Here is an 18,493-nt window from a genome sequence, read left to right on the forward strand (position 1 = left end):
TATTGGGCCTATAGCTTTCCCCGTCCCCCCTTTGTCAGGTGGTGCTTGTGTGGGCGGTGCGCCACCAGAAATCGAGCTTGAAGCTCTTGCCTTACCAACGAGTCGACAACTAATGGTTGTTGGTCACGACTACTACCAAAAAGCTCTAATGAAGATGATTATTTCACATGGGGAGTTTGCATTTGTATGTTGGGTGTTCTTCTGTCGTGGGACTCAGTAGCTTATGTGTGATCTTTGGCCCATGCCTATTATTTGCTTAGGGCGGGTGGCATAAACTTTGATTCGATCCGGGTATTCAATCCTGCCTTTGAGATGATCAGTTTACTCCTTAACCTTGATAGGAAGATATGGCTTATTAAATAATTCATGCATAAGGGTAAGGAACTTTGGATGAATTAATGCGAATGAGTGTAAGCCTCACTGCTTGAAAACACCCAGTGCTGACCACACTGCGAGACACGAAAGCCCAAGTAGCGCCAGTTGGCAAGTGGCCTTAAGTATCCCTAGCTGTATGGAAAGAGAGATCGTGATGATATCATCTATGTCCATACAACTCCTTGTGGAGTAGACCCAGCACCCAACCAAGTCTTTGACTAGCAAACGGGAAAATCCCCACAATCGTTGGGCACGATGGAAATAGGCTTCCCAAAAAGCCAGCTCCGAGCTGGGGTCAACATAGAATGAAAGGGACGACACTAATTTTGTGTTGACAAAGCCAACTTCTTAGGTAGTGGGTGAAGAAGAGTGGACATGGGGACTCGTGTCAGGGCGCAACGTAACTAAGAGAGTCATTCCATTTAGGGTGAGATAGAATGGACAGGTACGGTCGGTCTGGTGGCCGAGCTAATTATTCAAACGACAACTACTTCACTTATTAGATTCGTATTAGTCACCTCTTCCGAAATGAAATGGGATGGAATATAAATAACACAAAGCTCTAGCACTATATGATCAATTTTTTTTTAGGGGATAAGCTTGTGAAGAACCAAGCTTATCCCTGCACTGACCGGCAACTGCTGGGTCTCCCATCTTTTCTAAACTTCCCCAGGTCTTCGACTCGATCTGTATGAGGCAGAAACTCGTCTCAAGCACAATTAAGGCTTGTAATGTGTCTTCAGCGTTGACGAAGTAGTCGGTGTTATCCATGAATTCTCTTAATGATGATGGAGTCCGTCGTGCAAGTTCTGCCATAAATGGACTTTGGGGCCATACTCCTCCTAGAAGAGCCGTCAATATGGTTTTCTCATCTTGGTCGTCGATAGTTAATCGCTCCTTATTGAATCGGGTGAGGCATGCCTTCAGGCTTTCTCCTTCTCTCTATTTGATGATAAGGAGGTATGCAGCAGATCGTTTTCATTTCCTGTTGGCCATGAACTACATTAGGAATTGTTTGGCCAATTCCTCAAAACAATCGATTGATCCTAATTGTAGGTCCCCAAACCAACTTCTCACCACGCCCTTCAAAGTTAGAGGGAAGTCCCGGCATTCCATCTCTCTTGGGAACCCATGGAGGGCCATATGTGCTTTGAAGTTTTCCAAGTGGTCCACCGGATCTAGCGATCCATCATACAACTCCATCTACGGGACCTTGAACTTTGGTGGGAGTGGCACAACCATCACCTCTGCATTGTATGGTAGGTCTGTGTGGTTAAGCAATTGGTCGACTGAGGATGATCCCCCCATCTTCTTGGCCATCTACTTATATTTGTTGATGAGGATGCGCAACTCATCATACAGCTTCTTTTTCTTCGTTTCCTCAGTGTTTACTCTTCTTGCGCCGAGTGCCTCTCCTTCTGGCACAATGCCCTCGCTATAAGCTTGATTTGTTTTTGCTTGAGGCTCTCATTCTCTTGTTAAAGGGCCTCCATCATCTCGCTCATATTCTTTAACTGCTCCACCATCTCTATAAGTCGCGCCTCGATATTCGTAGAGGCAGTATCCTGGTCACAGGTTGTTTGGAAGTGTGTAATAGTATACATGTGAAAATCATGTTGAAAGGTGTTCAAGGAATCTATAAAGATCTCACAGACGACACCACTATTGAGGACGTGTTTCACCACAAATTGATTATGACTCCAAACCTTCAACAAGGAAAAAGAGTGGCCTGGTGTGCCCGATACACCTCCTATACCAAAGTCAGAAATATGAGTGTATTGCTCGATAAGAGGGGTCTAAAATCGTACCTAGGATTACTGGTATTGGTCCCTTATATAGGTGTGAATTGCTTGCTAATAAGGATAGTTTATTTTCACCAAATCTCAAGGTCCTGATCACCATATTCTCGGGATATGATCGTATGAGGACTGAGTTGACATATCAGGGACTAGTACCACCAATATCTCGTCATTTGCTTGAGGGTATATACCCACCATCAGTATTAGTTTCCATAGTAATCTTATCTGGAGGTGATATGATCCTGTGTTAGTGAGCGTATGGTGTTCCTGCAAGTTTCTGGACCTGTCTAATAGCGATTTCAATGACTCTCCAGGTACCATTCAAACATGAGATGCTCCCAAGGCTATGTTTTACGTGTGGAGTGATTGCTCATAGGGAGAAACAATGTGAGCATACCAAGCTTCGTCAATACTATAAGAGTGAGGTTGGGGAACAATTTGGTAGTTAGTAAAGAGCTCAATCATTAATTAAGGTTAGATCAATGCAAAAACTAAATGAGAAGAGGAGTAGAGATGGAGGCTATTAACCTAGATCATTCTGTTGTAAAAACACTAGGGAGACTTTAGTATTTTTCTATACTCAGATTTTATTCTTTTATCATTCTCCTTGTAACAAAATAGATTCCCTTATAGTTGTGTATAAAAGGGACCCTTGTTCATGCATTAATAAGATAAGAAATTTAAGAATCGTGCCTCTGTTGACATGGTATCAGAGTTGCTCGACTAGCAGTCTCACAAATGATTTGAGTAACTTGAACTTATCATCAGACCAGTACCAAGGTAGTGAGTCAATCTGTGTTGGGGATGGAGCATGCCTACCCATTCAACATCTCAGTGACTCCACTCTTCTCTCAAACTCTTCCTCCTTTTATTTACATAACTTAGTTCATATTCCTAACATCACAAAAAATATTGTATCTATTCTTCAATTCTGCACTAACAATTCATGCATCTTTGAGTTTCACTCTACCCATTTCTCTGTGAAGGACTGTCGGACCAAGACCATCCTCCTCACCAGACCAACTCGTAATGGGCTTTACGTGTTTCCTTCCTCAGTCTCTTCGTCATCGTTGTCATCCACTTATACTGTTTCCTGGACCTCTCTTCCTCAGTGGCATCGCCGCCTGGGTCATCCATCGCTTGCCATCGTCTCTAACATTTTGCACAACAACTGCTTGAGTTTTGCTCCAGATGACTCTCCCTTTTTTTGTTCTGAATGTCGGTTGGCCAAGAGCCACCAATTACCCTATGTTTCAAGTCGAGCCATGTATAACAGACTGTTAGAATTAATGAGTGTCGATCTTTGGGGCCCAGCCCCTATACTATCCAGACATGGTTTCAAATACTACATCTTGTTTGTTGATCACTTTACACGTTTCTCTTGGGTTTTTCCTTTAAAAATAAATTTGATGTGTATTCCATTTTTTCTCAATTTTTACCATACGTTGTACACTTGTTTAATGCCAAATTAATAACACTACAAACGGATGGAGGGGGAGAATTTACACCTCTTACCTCTTAATGTCGAAAATTTGGTAATACTCATCGTTTTTCATGTCACCATACACACTAACAAAATGGCATGGTTGAACATAAACACCATCATATAGTCGAGACTGGGCTTGCACTTCTAGCCCAGTCCTCTCTTCCCCATAAGTTTTGGCTCGAAGCGTTTGAAACCACGGTTTATCTAATTAACCGTTTTCCTTTCAAAAACACTTCACAATAAATCTCCCTATTCTTTGGTTCATAATTGTGAGCTTGATTTTAATTTTCTCAAGGTCTTCGGGTGTAAATCTTGGCCCAATCTCAGGCCCTATAACAAGCACAACTTCCTTCCTAGGTCCATTTCTTGGTTATAGCCCAGTCCACAAGGGCTACAAGTGTTTGGACTTAAAGTCCAACAGACTTTACATTCCACGAGATGTCCTCTTTAATGAGAGGCCTCTTTCCCTTTTCATAACCTGAAGCCCAATACTCCTTCCTCCTCTCCTTTGTCTCCAACGATCTCACTTCCTCTCTTCTCTCCTTCTATCCTTGGCCCAGGTCCATGCCCACAATTATCTTCTCCCTCATTTGGCCCACAATCACCTTCCAATTTACTTGGCCCACCTCTGTCTTCTACCTCTAACCCTAATTCCTCTCGATCTTTAGCTACCATATCTCCTTCTCAACCCAGTTCCTCTGTTCCACCGCACCCTCCATCGCCCCCCTCCCCCACTACTCTTCAACCTCCACAATCCCCCATCATCACCCTTAGCCACACCCATTCTCCTCGACCTCGCGTTCCTACTAATGGCACCATTCCTTATCCGAGATGACACTATCTTCTCACCACAAGTATTGTACTCGATGAGCCTTCAAGTTACTCAGTCGCCTCCAAGTTCCCTGAGTGGTGTGCAACCATGAGCACCAAGCACAATGCCTTGCTTCAGAACTGAACCTGGAGTCTGGTATCCCCTCATCCCTCTTTTAATATACTTGGCTGTCGTTGGGTTTACCGTACCAAGTTTAATTTTGGAGGTACTTTTGAACATAGAAAAGTCAGGTTGGTAGCCAAGGGCTCCACCAACAATTTGGCTTGGACTATAATGAAACTTTTAGTCCTGTAGTCAAGCCATCTACTATCAGATTGATTATCTCTGTTGCTGTTAACTGTGGTTGGCCTTTGCACCAATTAGATGTCTAGAATGCATTTTTGCATGGGGAATTATCTGACACTGTGTATATGCAACAACCACAAAATTTTATTGATGCAAAATCTCCCCAGTATGTGTGCAAATTGCACAAAGCCATTTATTGCCTAAAACAAGCACCGAGGGATTGGTTTGCCCAATTATCTTCATGGCTAAGTGGTTATGGTTTCTCCGCTTCCCAATTTGATCCTTCTCTATTTATTTTACACAACGGTGATCTCCATATTTTTGTTTGGATTTACGTTAATGACATGGTCATCACATCATCAAAATCGAATGTAATTGATGATTTTATTCATGACTTGGGTATGGCTTTTCCAATTAAGGACCTTGGTAGTTTATCCTATTTTTTGGGTCTGGAAATTGATTACTCTGCTGCTGGAATACTTCTATCTCAATGCAAATATATTAAAGATTTGCTTATGAGAAGTAGCATGTTGCAAGCAAAACCTATGTCATCCCCCATGGCAGCTTCTCTAAAACTTTCTCAATTTGATTCTCCATCCTTCGATGACAGCACACTTTTTCAGAGTATTATTGGGGGACTGCAATACTTGTCATTTACACGACCTGACATATCTTTTACAGTAAATAAAGTATGTCAGTTCATGCATTGTCCCAAACTTTTCCATTGGTTTGTGGTTAAAAGGATACTACGGTATCTTAAATCCATTATCAATTATGGATTATTTTTTTAAGTAGTCATCCTCGTTGACTTTGCAAGCATACTCGAACATAGACTGGGCTGGCTATCCAGATGTTAGACGGTCCACTGGTGGTTTTTGTGTATTCCTTGGTCACCATCTCATCTCATGGAGCTCCGAAAAGTAGAAAACTGTGGCAAGATCCAGCACTAAAGCAGAATACAAAGCCCTCTCTCACATGACTGCTGAATTAATCTAGCTTCAAACCATGCTTCGAGAGCTAGGCATTTTTCTTCCCAAGCCCCCTATCCTATGGTGTGACAACATAGGGGCTACCTACCTCTCAGCCAATCCTGTTTTTCACTCAAAAACCAAACACATGGATGTCGACTATCACTTGGTGTGGGACAGAGTTGCGACCAAGACTTTGCAAGTATCATTTTGTAGCTCAAAGGACCAGATTGCTGATATATTTACTAAACCCTTGGTTTCAAACAAATTTTCAAGTTTTCGTTCTAGTCTCACTGTTGGTGATACCCCAATGGACTTGTGGGGCATATTAACCTAGATCATTCTGTTGTAAATACACTAGGGACACTTTAGTATTTTTCTATACTCAGATTTTTTTCTTTTATTATTCTCCTTATAACATAATAGATTCCCTTATAGTTGTGTATAAAAGGGACCCTTGTTCATGCATTAATAAGATAAGAAATTCAGGAATTGTGCCTCTGTTGACAAAGGCAGTGTCAACAAAAGAGAAGAAATGGGAGTAAAAACTGGTTTCAATATGGCAGAAGCAAGGAGGAGAAGAATTGACGTTCATTGGCGATGGACAACCAGCTAGAAATAGAGTTTGGATACAAGTTCAATACTACTACAAATGGAAAGACCGGAAAAATTAGAAGGGAAGAAATTCTATTATATGTGGGATGAGAAGATATAAGGACAACTAATGAGTTGTTGTTTGAAGAATTTGAGGGAAGGCATTGGCTCTCTATTGCAAACATACTTCTAGCAGCTCTTTACATGTTATCAGCCAACAAGCATTGATGTCTGTTTGGAGAATTTGGCCCCTCGAGTAATTGGTGACATGAATTCTATGCTGACCAAGCCTTATTCTCATAAGGAGGTGAAGGAAGCACTTTTCCAGATTAATGGTTTAAGCTCACCTGGCCCAGATGTATACCCTGTTGTTTCTATCAAAAACTCTGGTCAACAGTTGGATCTAAGGTTTGTGAAGCTGCTTTGTTTGTGCTCAATTCCAAGGGTAATATTGCTGAGGTTAATAGTACTTTTATTACCCTTATTCCAAAGAAGAAATCCCCCTCAAAAGTGTCTGATTTAGGCCTATGTCGCTTTGTAGTGTGTTGAATAAGGTCATTTCAAAAGCTATAGCCAATAGACTTAAGAAGATTATGCCACTCATTATTTCTCAACATCAGCCAGCTTTTAATCTTGAAAGATTAATTACTGACAATGTAATTGTAGCTTTTAAGGCATTGCATACCATGAAATGTAAATTGACAGGCAAAGAAGGCTACATGTTATCGAAACTAGATATGAGCAAGGCTTATGATAGAATCGAGTGGAGCTTCCTACAAGCTGTTTTATGCAAACTGGGGTTCAGTTCTCAATGGATAGATTTGGTGATGGGATGTGTTGAAACTGCCTCTTATGTTATACTAGTAAATGGTTTTCCTCAAGAGGTTTGCCATCCATCTAGAGGCATAAGGCAATGAGACCTTCTCTCACCCTATTTATTCATTTTATGTGCTGAGGCCTTGAGCAATTTAATTGGGAAAGCAAAAGAGAGGGGACTGATTCATGGGGTTCCAGTGGCCAAAGGTCAGATGAGGGTCTCTCACCTTTTCTTTGCAGATGATAGTCTCATTTTCTACAAGGCAAATTCTATTGAATGGAGTAGGCTCTTTGGATTGCTTAAAGTATATGAAGATGCTTTTGGTCAAAGGCTCAACATTGAGAAAACCTATATCATATTCAGCAAGAACACTTCAAAGGTGACTCAATCATATGCAAAACATAATGCTTTCAAGGGCATTTTAGATAAAGTTAGAATGAGATTGAACAGTCATATAGTGAAGACATTATCCCAAGCAGAAAGAGAGATCTTTATCAAAGCAATTGTTCAAGCACTACCTACTTATACCATGAGTGTCTTTAAGCCCCTTAATTCACTCTTGAGAGACATTAATAGTGTAATACAAAAATTTTGGTGGGGGCAATAGCAAAAGGAAAACAGAATCCATTAGGTTTCTTGGAGTTGAATGGGAAAGGCTAAAATCGCAAGTAGCATGGGTTTTAGGGATCTTGAATGCTTCAACAAAACTATGCTTGCAAAGCAATGTTGGAGATTAATTTAGACTCCAAACTCTTTAGCAGCCAAGGTGTTGAAAGCAAAATATTTCAAGCATTTTGACTTCCAATCAACAAAGTTGGGAGCTAGTCCATCTTTTATTTAGAGGAGCTTCATTGTAGCAAGACTAGTCATCTTTGAAGGTTCAATTTGGAAGGTGGGCATAGGTGAAAATATCTACATTTGGCAAGATAAATGGTTGAATGCTTCCCAACATAAAAAGGTACTCGGTGCTGTCAAAGTCTTGGATAGAAAGGTCACAGTAGCAGAACTAATTGACCCAAACACTAAAGTTTGGAAGAAAGACCTTGTGCAACAGATTTTGGATAGTGGTGAGGCGAAAGCAATTCTATGAACACCAATCAGCTCTTTGAATAGCAAGGATAGATTGATATGGAAGGGCACTCATAATGGCTATTTTTCTGTGGGGAGTGCTTATCACATGGTGAAGGAGAGGGAAACTCTAGACCAGGGTTAGTCATCAAATAGTGACCAGTTTAAGGGGGTATGGCAGTAGATTTGGCACTCAAATGTGCCCCCTTGTGAAAAGGACTTTATGTGGAGGTCTTGTCTTGAAGCACTTCCCACTCAATCAAGTTTATTCAAAAGAAAGTTGATAACCCTTTATGCCCCATCTGTAGCTTGGAAGAGGAAACTGTGGTTCATATTCTTTGGAGGTGTGGAGTTGCAAGGGATGTTTGGAGTCAGTGTTCAAAAAAGCTTCAAAAGTGTTATATGCCTCAACTTTCAATGCTGCAACTTCTCGAAGCCATTACAGTCTCTATGGATCATTGTGTGTTACAAGAGTTTATGGTAGTAGCTGAAAAGATATGGTGGAGAAGAAACAACTTTGTTTTTAACAAAGAATTTAATCATCCTAATTCTTTGGTTACGGAGGCCAAGCACATCCTAGAACTGATTAGAGAGGAAGAACAGAGAACTGGCAGCAGAGTCATACCAGTGTGCTCATCAGCAGAGGTCTGGTCACTTCCTCCTTCCAACTGGTATAAAATTAACTGGAATGAGGCTATTGATAAACTTAAAGGTTTGATTGGCATTGGCATGTGTGTTAGGGATTGCAAGGGTTTGATTGTTGCTACTTTGAGGATTAATAAACAACTTTTTCCTGATCCACTGCTAGTTGAGTCTTATGGTGCATTGCATGCAGTTAAATTTAGTCTTGACTTAGGCCTTGGACAGTTGGTCATTGAAGGGGACTCAATGCAGGTTACAAATGATCTTAAGGTCACTGCAGAGGTTTGGTCCAATGCAAGCATGTTTGTGAGTGAAGCTAGAGTTTTATTAAGACGTTTTGCTAAGTGTGGAATTTCTCATGTTAGGAGAAATGGTAATATCATAGCACACTTGTTAGCAAGAAAATGCTCTTTCCATTTTAGATTTCATTGTAACAATGGAGGAGGCTCCTCTATGTATCTCATCTTTGTTTTAATGAAATGTGAGAGAAGATTTCCTTTTAAAAAAAAAACTAATGAGTTGCTAAATGGTAAAATATTGTATACCATGGTTCTAATATATATTCCTGGAAGAAAATCTTTCCAAAAGAATAACTGAAGAGGGTCAAGTGGTAAATGGGCTGCCATGTAGATGGAAAAGAAGAGGACGGACAACTCGAGGGTTCCCACATTAATGGTAATAATGGTGGTGGATGAAGCCAATGATGTGTTTTAGAGTAGTGCAAAAATGGTCCAATAGGAAGAGGCTAGGGGATTAATTTACTAATGGAAATAGTGGAAATGAAACAGGCCTAAGCAATGAAACACGGAATGAAGATAACAACTTATAGCCTGAAAGGGCAAACAAGGCTCAAGTAGATGGAGAATAATGTCTAGAAGCTTCAAGAACGAGCAAGTAGTAAAGACTTAGGCTTGCATGAGTACTAAGAAGAGAAAGGGGATTTCGGCAAAGGATGCAAAGGTGCAACGGAAAAGGGTCAAAGAAAGGAATGGGGTTAATGTCACAGGTATTAGGACATGAAGATGAGCAAGTGGAGGCTGGTTATGAGCCCCGTTACCAGTCATGATTCTACTAAGGTGAAACTTTTGGGAGATTGGAACCCTTAAACAAGTCGATACGTTCACAATTTGGTAAAAGTAAGGAAACCCATAATAGTATTCTTATTGGAAATGACCAGTTTTGATGATGAGATGAGATGAGATGAGATGGTTTTAGATGAAAATTGAAAGTTAAATAAAATATTGTTAGAATATTATTTTTAATATTATTATTATTTTAGAATTTAAAAAAGTTGAATTGTTTATTATATTTTTTGTGAGAATTTGAAAAAGTTGTAATGATGAGATGAGATAACATGAAACGAAACCTTTCTGCATCCAAACGGGGCCTGAAAAGTAGGATTATTTAACAATGAAGTTTGGGTATGAATGATGTTTTCCCGTTGATCCTGTTGGGTATAGTGGTCGTCTGGTTGTGTTATGGAAAGAGGGTATTGGTCTTACAGTAGGCATGCAATTACACGCTAAATATTCATATATATATATATATATATATGTGCAAAAATTCATGGTTGATGAGGCCTGGAGGTATGGTCCCTAATAGGACTGTTCTTCCGGGTCGGGTTTTTTTCCAGCCCGGTCCGGAACCTGGGTTGCAAAACTCGGGTACACCTGGTCCTTGCACCGGGTTTTTAACCCAGAACCTAGACATTTTTTTTTTAAATGTTTGGATCTTTCCTTTTTTATTTTACAGAAAAATAGGCAAGAGTAATTGATTTGGATATTAACTTGCTAATTAAGCAGCATAATTGCATTTTTATGCCTAGAATATATAAGAAAGGAATAAATAAATTTGCAAATTAATGTTTAAAACTGTCATGCAAAATATCTCTTATGTAGTTATGTTTGATCCACCAGGCACCGATCACCAAAACATTAAATCAGAGCAACTCTCAATTATTGCATGCAACATTGTTTTCCACGATGCCGTAATTTATTTTTGTAAATTAGGTTGCATAATTTATGCCATAATTTAGCATAATTTCCTAATTTCTGTAAAACAATGGAATTTTCGTGAAATTTTTCTTTTATGCATATATATAAAGTTACATGAGATGGGATTTCTCAATCAAATGAAAAAGGAAATTAAGGTAATTTCCTAATTCTATTAAGATACCGCGTCCAAGTTTTAGCTATTTTTTAATTAGTCATAAACCTCCATTCAAACTAACCTGAAACCCGGAATCTAGGTTTTGAAAAATCTGAATTCACCCGGGTTCTGGCCTAGGTCTAACCCGAACCAACCCACTCTAGGTTTCGGTCCAGGTTTGAAACCCAAGACCCGGTTCGGGTATACTTGAGTTCCCAGATTGGAACCCGGACAAACACCCTTAGTCCCTTATAGAATTCTATGGTAGACCTGAGGTAAATAGAAGATATGAGTTGCATGTGGAACTTACTAGATCAGCTATTGCGAGATCAGTCCAATAATGCATGGTTTTGCCTCAGCGATTTTAATGAGATTCTCGAGTAGTAAGAGAATGAAAGAGGTGGGATACAAATGGAGAGACAAATGGATGGGTTTAGGCATTCACTGGAGAGTAGTCAGTACTTGGGATTCAAGGAGATAAGTTCAGCTGGAGTAATGTAAGATCGGATGCAAGCTAGTTTCACAAATGAAAGGTTAGGCAGTGTTAGAATATGTTAGATATTCATAATATTCTAGTATCTTTTCTATTATAATAAGTGGCTATCTAATTGCTACAATATTTTTTGTTGTTTTTCCGTTAGTTTTCTTGTTTTCTCGTTTATATTGTAATTAACTCCATTACTTGTATACTTCTCTAGAGAGAGAAGCTCCAACTTCTCTCTAACAACTTCTCACTTTCGAAATTAGCTTGAGGGGCTGAGGGGGAAGAGACAACGCTCCCACCCCCTCACCCCCTCCCCGTTTTGCATTTTTTTGATTTTCTTTTCCTTTTGTGTTTTATTAGATCTAATAAAAGCAGAACACGTTCCTGTTCCCCCAGTCTCAGCTCTTTCTTTCGATCTCTGTTTCTTTTTATTTTAGATCTGTTTTCTCTCTCGGCACCATCTCTCTCTTTCATTTCTGTGTATCCTCACATGGTGCTGCCGGTGCTGGGGCTAAGCTTTTGAGCCACAAGGACCAGAAAACCTGCATGAGATGGTACCGAGATGGTGCTTGTGCAATGGTGTCGTGTGTTGCTGTGTGCTGGTCTAGTGGTTTGGTGCGAAGGTCTTGTGCCGTGTTCAGTGCGATGTCGTGTGAAGGTGCGTTTGTGCCGTGAAGGTGTGAGGATGCCGTGCGTTCATGCTCGTGCGATGGGTAGTTGTTTTTGTCTGATGGGTGCTCGTATGGCCTTTGTTCGTGCGATGGGTGGGCAAAGCCGGGGCTGGGTGAGAGGGACGGTGGAGGAAGCTATTTTTGAAGCCTAGGTGGAGGCAACTGAAGCTCACATGGAGGATGGGTGACGGAAGAAGATCGGGCTAAGGAGGAAGAGTTTCGGGTGATGGAGGAAGAAGAAAAGAAAAGAGAAGAAAGAAAATAGAAAATAGAAAAAAAAAGGAAAAAGAAAATTGAAGAAGGGTGGCGGCAATTAACTTAGAGATGAAACCCTAAGACTGCCCTCCCACTTGCAAATAGGCTGGACTTTTTTTTTGGCTAGGCCTTGTGTTTTGTTTATTGTGTAGTGTACCTTTGCTCTTTTTGTTTTCTAATGTATCCAAATATATAATTATTATACTTATCGACCTACTATTATCCAAAGATATTTGCTAAAGTTTGTTTTTTTGTCTCTATGCATTAAATTATTCATTAATCAAGTTTTTTTTTAACAAATCATATTTTTTTTGTAAAAAACCTGTTTAACCCAACTAGGCAAATGTGCTTTGCACGTGCTCCTGACCTACTATACAGAAATATGACTTATTTTTCTAATATATTTAGTTTATTGTGTAAGTCAATTACTATTAATTAGTATCATTGTTTGATTGTATTTTTATTATTTCTCTAACCTCATTCTTCTATAAATAGGGACATATGTTATATATTAAAAAAATTTTCAGAATAACATAGATGTAGTCCTAAAAGTGTCTCTCCTCATTCTCCCTATCCCTTTTCTTTTCTATATTTTATTTTATTTTTATTTTCTACATAGTATCAGAGCCCTTGACTAACACCAAGCACGATTCTATATAATATTTCATTTTCTATTTTATTTTATATTTTCCAAAAAAAAAATCTATTCTATTTTTTTTTTCACCTCTCTTCTTAAGCTGCGTACGTGTAGTCACAACTTGGTTTAGCTTACCCATTCGGTGTCTCGGTGTTCCTCAAAGTCTTTTACACGAATCCAAACGTTATTATTGCTGGCATGCTTTGGTATTGTTGCAGCTTGGCTTGTTTCTAGCCATTGGATTTTAAATAATTTGTTGGGCATCTCCATATGTAATGCATTTGAGAGCCAGGTGGGTACTCCTTTGACATCACATTCATGCGCATCCGGACTTACAACTCCAATCTTCTCTTCGTCTTGGTCTTTTTAGATTATCTATATTTTACATATACTAAACTACCATTCTATTCATATAATAATATAAATACATAAGATAAGAGTATTCTCTCAACCGTTTTATGTTTCTGGAAAGCGATAAAGGTGAAGTCGTTAGTCATCTTTCTCAACTGAGGAAGAGAGAATCTCTTTGCTTGCATAGTAAGTAGAGGAGAACGATGGAAGAGATGGAGGATGTATGGAGGAGGTTAAAGTTGAACGATGAAGAGGAGTGTCCGATTGAAATTCAACAGGATGTGCTAGGGTTGACGAAATTGAAGGGCGAAAGAAGTTTGGTTGGGAAAGTGATTTCGGATCGAAGGATTGGAAGGGATATTGTCAGATCGATGATGGAGAAGGTGTGGAAGGTTGGTAAACCATTAGAATTTCATGATATTGGGAATAATTGCTTTGTTATTACTTTTGTTAATCGAAGAGATAAGGTGAGAGTTCTCAATAGTTGTCCGTGGCTGTTTGGTAATCTTCTATTTGTTCTTAAGGATTTTGATGGCGAGACGCAACCTAGTCAACTTGATTTTGATCACGCTTGTCTATGGGTGCAAATGCTGAATTTACCTCTGAGCTATATGAATAAGAAAATGGGGGAGGTTATTGGAAGATCTTTGGGGGAGGTTAGGGAGTTTGATGTTCAAGAGGATGGTGTGGCTTGGGGGAGGTGTTTGAGGGTGAAGGTGGAGTGTGATTTAAGAAGGCCTTTAGCTCGTGGAAGAACCATTATTGTGGAAGGAAGATCTAGCTGGGTGCCTTTCCAGTATGAAAAACTGCCTAGGATTTGCTTTAATTGTGGAAGGATTAAGCATGAGAAGGATAGTTGTAAGGAAAGGGATGGGAATTCTAGTCAGTATGGTGCTTGGCTGAGAGCTATTGCTCAAACTAGGAGAGGTAATGCAAGAGGCACGAATCAAAGAGAGAGTGAGTTTAATGAAGAGAAGAAGGAAAAGTCAGGGACTAATGGTGATTATGAGGATAAGGGAGAAGTGCTTAAAAGGAGAGGAATGGAAAATGAAGCTGTAAATGAAGGGGAGGATTTGAGTAGTGGTTTGGAGTTACAATCTGCAGTTACATTACACGTGGTGAGCAAAGAAAGGCTAGACGTAGTTGACTGTGAAAAAGATGGCCAGAAGGTTGGTTCTGAAAGCAAGGTGCAGCTGGAAAGAAAAAGTCCTAATGTAGAGGAAGAAGTCCAAGAAAGCAGGAGATCCTCGAGATGGAAGAGAAGGGCTCGAGCTAAGCCTGAGGTAGGTAAGCTTTCTAGTTCCCTTGTTGCTTTGAAAAGAAACTATGAACATGGAGAAGATGAATGTGAAATGATGATGGATGGGAAGAGGATGAGAGTTAATGATTTTTTGGTATGTGATGAGGACAGACTAGGCATGGTGGCTGCTGAGCAGCACTACCTGGCATTATGAAAACTTTATGTTGGAACTGCCGAGGGCTTGGCAACCCTCGGACAATTCAGGACCTTAGCTATATGGTTAAGGAGAATAGGCCTCCTCTAATTTTTGTTTGTGAAATTAAGGCTAAAGCTCATAAAATTGCAGGATTGCAAAGAAGATTAGATATGGAGGGTTGCCTGGTTGTGGATTCTGTTGGGAGGAAATGAGGTCTTGTGATGTTCTGGAAAGAGGGGAGTGGAGTGGAGGTGATTAATTACTCGAAGTGGCATATTAGTGTGCTTCTTAATGGGGATAAAAGGGAAGGAGATTAGACTTTTACTGGTTTTTATGGTAATCCTGAGACAAGTAGGAGATATCTTTGTTGGGACTTATTAAGGATGTTAAAGCCCTTAAATGATGTTGCCTGGTGTGTAGGGGGATTTTAATGAAATATTGTGGCAGGAGGAAAGATGGGGGGGGGGGGGGGGTAAGAGAAAGGCTGAGAGTCAAATAAATTTGTTTAGAGAGGTGTTGGAGGATTGTGGACTTGGGGACCTTGGATGTTTTGGCAATGGTTTTACTTGGTCTAATAAGCATTCTGACCAGTCTTTCACAAAAGAGAGGTTGGACAAGTTTGTGGTTAATGACAAATGTTGATCTCTCTTCAAAGAAATGAAAGTTGAGGCTTTGAGTGGAAGGTGTTCAGACCATTTGCCCAAGCTGTTATCTATGGATGAAGGTGAGCAAAGAAGGTTGAAAAAACATTTTCCTTTCATATTTGAAGCTTGTTGGATTAAACAGGAGGAGTGTGAAGATGTTATTAGAAGAGGATGGGGGAAGGGGCAGTCTAGTGCAAAATCTTTTCAAAGTGTTCAGTCCAGACTCAAGACTTGCAGTGGTTCTTTGTCTTCAATCTTTAAAGGAAGGGATAAGGGGAGAGGGAGAGAGATTGAGCAGATATCATGCAGAATAAAAAAAATTCAAGAAAATCTATGTCAGGAAAATATGGAGGAGCTAAAGGCTTTGCAAGACCATGGTTTGGGTTTTGTTGGAGCAAGAAGATGTGATGTGGAAACAACGTGCAAATAGAAACTGGTATAACTCTAGGGACAAAAATACTAGATATTTTCATGAGTGTGCAAATCAGAGGAGGAAAAGGAATAAGATTGTGGCAATTAGGGATGAGCAGGGAGTACTGAAGGAAAATGAGGAAGATATTGCTGCTGCTTTTAGAGATCATTTTTCTGTGATTTACACTAGTGCCAATCCTTCTTGTCAAGCCATTCAAGAGTGTATTGATGTTGTGGAGCCAAGGGTAACAGTGTCTATGAATGAGTTTCTAGAGAATGAGTTTCAAAGAGAGGAGGTAGAGGAGGCTTTGAAAATGATGGGTGCTTTGAAGGCCCCGAGACCTGATGGTTATGGGGCATGCTTCATTCAATCCTTCTGGCATATAGTAGGGGATGATGTGTGTAAAGCAGTGTTGAATTTTCTAAATGGTGGTAATTTGCTTGATGCCATTAATAAAACCTTTGTAGCTCTGATTCCTAAAGTAGGTGAGCCTGAAGTCTTTGCAATGTTGTTTATAAAATCATTGCAAAGACTTTAGCTAATAGACTGAAAAAGGTGCTAGATGAGGTTATTTCTAAATGCCAAAGTGCATTTATTCCTAGGAGGTTGATCTCTGACAATGTAATTGCAGCATATGAGATGTTGCATTCGATGAAATGTAGACAAAGAGGAAGAGTGGGAAGCATGGCAGTAAAACTTGACATTTCAAAGGCCTATGATAGGGTGGAATGAGGGTATCTGAAGGCTGTTATGGAAAAACTGGGATTTGGTGCTAGGTGGATTGGGTTGATTATGAGGTGCATTTCATCAGTTTCATATGCTATTCTTGTAAATGGAAAGCCAGGAGATTCTATTAATCCAACTAGAGTATTAAGACAAAGAGATCCATTATCTCCTTATCTTTTTCTGATTTGTGCAGAGGGGTTAAGTGCTTTGTTGGATCAGGCTAAGAGGAGAGGTGAGATTAAAAGGGTTTCAGTGGCTCGAGGGGGGTTGAAATTGACTCATCTCCTATTTAATGATGATTGTCTGATTTTTGGGAAAGCTTCATGGAATGAATGGATGAAAATCAGTGGGATACTGGAAATGTATGAGAAGGCATCGGGGCAAAGCTTGAATAAGCATAAGACAACTATCTTGTTTAGTCCTATTGTTGCTTCTGAGGTAAGAGCAAATATTGTGAAGGATTGTGGGGCGAGAGTGCAAAGCAATTGTGAGAAATATTTAGGGTTGCCAATTATGGTTGGTAGAGCTAAATATCAATCTTTTAGTAACATCAAAGAGAGAGTATGGAAAAAGTTGAGTAACTGGAAGAATCAATTTTTGTCACCCTCAGGTAAAGAAGTTCTTCTCAAGGCAGTCATCCAAGCTATTTCCACGTATTCCATGAGTGTGTTTAAGTTGCCTTTGAAGCTGTGTCAAGAGATAGCATCACAAATGGCTAAGTTCTGGTGGGGTTTTAAGCAAAGGGATAATAGAATCTAGTGGAGGAATTGGGCAAAAATGGGATTGTCAAAAGTTGTTGGAGGTTTGGGGCTCAGGGAATTAGATGCTTTTAATAAGGCCCTACTTGTAAAGCAGTGCTGGAGGTTGTTGTTAAACCCGCAATCTATGGCTACAGTAGTTCTAAAGGATAAGTATTTTCGAAATTCTATGATTTTGAAAGCTTTTTTGGGGAAGTCTATGGGGTGCTATGGAATTATTGAAGGATGGTTTGGTTTGGAGAGTTGGGGATGGGAATATCCTAAATGCCCTGTGAATATCCTAAATGCCGAGGCAAGAGTGGAGGATCTGATTATTGAGAAGAAAGGGTGGAATGAAGAGTTAGTGAGGCAAGTTTTTAATGTTGATGAAGCAAATATAATTTGCAGATTACCTGTTAGTATTGATGGGCTCCCAGATAAGCAAATATGGGATTGTTCAAAGGATGGTTTGTTTAGTGTGAAATCTACCTATCATGCTAAAATGAGCAAAAGAAGAAGGGATAAATGGGAGTTATCAGAAGAGGTAGAGAAGGCTTGGAGGAAATTATGGAAGCTGAATATTCCAGGGGTTGCAAAAGTTTTTGTTTGGAAAGCTATTACTAATTGCCTTCCAACAAAAAGAAATCTGATGAGGAGGAAGGTTCTAAGAGAAGCCTTATGCCCAATGTGTAAGATGGTTGAGGAATCAGTTTGTCATGCCTTGTGGAGTTGCAGTGGGGCTAGTGATGTGTGGGCTTGTGAGAGGAGTCCAGTGCAGAAGTGGTCTAGTTCTGAAATGGATATGTTTGATCTATGGACAGAATGGACCTCAAAGCTTTCTCAAGACCAATTGGAGGTGATAGCCGTGGTTCTGAGAAGTGTGTGGCTAAGAAGGAATGGTGTGGTTTTTGAGAACAAGTTTGAGGGTCCAAATGAAGTTGTTAATCTAGCAGCAGAGATGTTGAGTGACTTTCAACAAGCTCAGAGCAAGCATGGAAGTGGCCAGAGGTCTGGGACTCAAGGCAGTAGGATTACCCGTTGAAACCACTTGTTGGGGAAACAGTCAAGGTCAACTGGGATGCAGCCTTGAAGATCGATGAGAACAGAGGTGGGATTGGGTGATTAT

The 18,493-nt window shown here is 40.0% G+C and overlaps 1 long non-coding RNA gene across 1 annotated transcript in view; it reads left to right on the forward strand.

The window, feature by feature from the left end:
* Positions 1-18,493, forward strand: part of LOC121251414 — a 31,328-nt gene continuing 12,835 nt past the window's right edge. The window contains exons 1-2 of the long non-coding RNA XR_005938014.1: positions 1-206; positions 13,600-13,602. This is a non-coding gene — a long non-coding RNA (uncharacterized LOC121251414). The remainder of the gene's footprint in view (positions 207-13,599; positions 13,603-18,493) is intronic.

This window comes from Juglans microcarpa x Juglans regia, chromosome 2S (assembly GCF_004785595.1).
Source record: "Juglans microcarpa x Juglans regia isolate MS1-56 chromosome 2S, Jm3101_v1.0, whole genome shotgun sequence".
Classification (NCBI taxonomy): Eukaryota; Viridiplantae; Streptophyta; class Magnoliopsida; order Fagales; family Juglandaceae; genus Juglans; species Juglans microcarpa x Juglans regia.